The sequence below is a fragment of the Tasmannia lanceolata genome, unplaced genomic scaffold (assembly GCF_043159265.1).
Source record: "Tasmannia lanceolata isolate RefF3 unplaced genomic scaffold, GAP_Taslan_0.1 ptg000284l, whole genome shotgun sequence".
Classification (NCBI taxonomy): domain Eukaryota; kingdom Viridiplantae; phylum Streptophyta; class Magnoliopsida; order Canellales; family Winteraceae; genus Tasmannia; species Tasmannia lanceolata.
The window spans coordinates 490001-492500 of NW_027518959.1; positions in this window are offsets into that span (position 1 = coordinate 490001).

A 2500-nucleotide genomic window follows, 5' to 3' on the forward strand; every position below is an offset into this window, starting at 1 on the left:
AGGCTAGTGCGCAAGGCTAGTGCCCAAGGTCTGTGTGCAAGGCTAGTGCCCAAGGCTAGTGAGCATGGCCTGTGTGCAAGGCTAGTGTGCAAGGCTTGTATGCAAGGCTAGTGTGCAAGGCTGGTGTGCAAGGCTTGTGGGCAAGGCTGGTGCGCAAGGCTAGTTCCCAAGGGTTGTGTGCAAGGCTAGTGCCCAAGGCAAGTGCGCAAGGCTCGTGCCCAAAGCTAGTGCGCAAGGCTTGTGTGCAAGGCTACTGCGATGGGCCAGTGCCCAAGGCTTGTGAGCAAGGCTTGTATGCATGGCTTGTGTGCAAGGCTAGCGTCCAAGGCTTGTGCGCATGGCTTGTGCGCAAGGCTTGTGTCCAAGGCTTTTGTGCAAGGCTCGTGCGCAAGGCTAGTGTGCAAGGCTTGTGCGCATTGGCAGGTAGCCCACCAGCATGCACGATCCAAATGCCACTCACGCGACAACACGGTGCCAAGCCGGGCATGGTGTGCACTCAAAACCAATCAACGGACAGAGGTCATGCGTCATGGGGGGGATCTAGCAAGGCCATGGGGAAGGTCATGGAGGACCTTGGAAGCAAGCGCAAGACGAGAGCGAATCGAACAAGGGGCCAGGACGGGGCCTTGTGCCCATGGTCTTCGCAAGACAGCGTCCAAGGCACCCGAAAGCCCAAGGGAACCCAAACCCGGCCGACACTTGCAATCGCACATGCTCTCTGCAACACACCATCAATGCCGCCCAACGGGGCCAGCACGAGCAGTCCTCCGCGGTCCCCTGGCCCTGCGCACGTTTGTCTTCGAAACCGAGCATCAATGCCACAGAAAGTGCCGGGGCGCCAGCTGGAGCCATCATCCGCGTTGCCATGGCTCGCTTGGCCTTGGCTTGCCAGGCCCCGACACGAGCAATCGCGCATTTTCTTTGCAACCGACCATCAATGCCGCCCAACGGGGCCAGCACGAGCAGTCATCCGCGGTCCCCTGGCCCTGCGCACGTTTGTCTTTGAAACCGAGCATCAATGCCACAGAAAGTGCCGGGGCGCCAGCTGGAGCCATCATCCGACGTGCCATGGCTCTGGTCCCATGGTCTTCGCAACCGAGCATTCGTGACACCCGCGGGGCCAGGACACCAACCCTTCCGACACGAGCATTCGCGCATGTTCTTTGGCCACACAACGGCGCCAGCACGAGCAAAATCATCCGCGGTGCGGTGGCCTTGCACGGCCTTTTGTCTTTGGAACCAACCATCAGTGCCACGGGAAGTGCCGGAGTCCCGGCATCCGCGGTGCCAAGTCATTGCGCCCTTGGTCTCTGCAGCGGGGCATGCCGGGCACTCCCAACCATTGCAAGCAAGCAAGAAAGAAAGTAAGTAAGTAAGTAAGTATTACATATAGGGGCGGGACATGCGGGGAGATCTGCGAAACGTGCATTACGGGGCACACGCGTACCTACCGGGGCATACCGACCCCTATTGGGGCACACGTGTGCATATCGGGGCATACCGGGCCTATCGGGGCACACGCGTACATACCGGGGCATACCGAGCCCTACTGGGGCACACGTGCGCATATCGGGGCGTACCAAGCCTATCGGGGCATACGCATGTATCCCAAGGCATACCGAGTCTATCCGGGCATACGCGTTCATACCGGGGCGTAACGGGCCTATCGGGGCATACTTGGGCATATCCGGGCAAAAAATGCCCAAAACTTGCGCAACCTTGGCAACCGTGGTCCATTCCTCTCTATATGCCTAGCCTTGCCAACCGTGGTCCATTCCTCACTATATGCCATGGCCTTGTGCCCATGGTCTTCCCAAGACAGCGTCCAAGGCCCCCGGAAGGCCAAGGGAGCCCAACCCAGCAATGCCCTGCTATGGCAAGCCAAGGCCAAGCATTCCGGTGCCTATCCGGGCAAAAATGCGATTCCTCTCTATATGCCTAGCCTTGGCAACCGTGGTCCATTCCCCACCATATGCCATGGCCTTGTGCCCATGGTCTTCCCAAGACAGTGTCCAAGGCGCCCGGAAGGCCAAGGGAGCCCAACCCAGCAATGCCCTGCTTTGGCAAGCCAAGGCCAAGCATTCCGGTGCCTAACCTTGGCAACCGTGGTCCTTTCCTCACCATATGCCATGGCCTTGTGCCCATGGTCTTCGCAAGACATCGTCCAAGGCGCCCAAAAGGCCAAGGGAGCCCAACCCAGCAATGCCCTGCTAGGGCAAGCCAAGGCCAAGCATTCCGGTGCCTAACCTTGGCAACCGTGGTCCTTTCCTCACCATATGCCATGGCCTTGTGCCCATGGTCTTCGCAAGACATCGTCCAAGGCGCCCAAAAGGCCAAGGGAGCCCAACCCAGCAATGCCTTGCTAGGACAAGCCAAGGCCAAGCATTCCGGTGCCTATCCGGGCAAAAACGCCCAAAGCATGCCCATTCCTTAGCCTATCCAGGCAAAACGCCCAAAATCTGCACATTCTAGTGCCTATCCGGGCAAAAACGCCCACCAG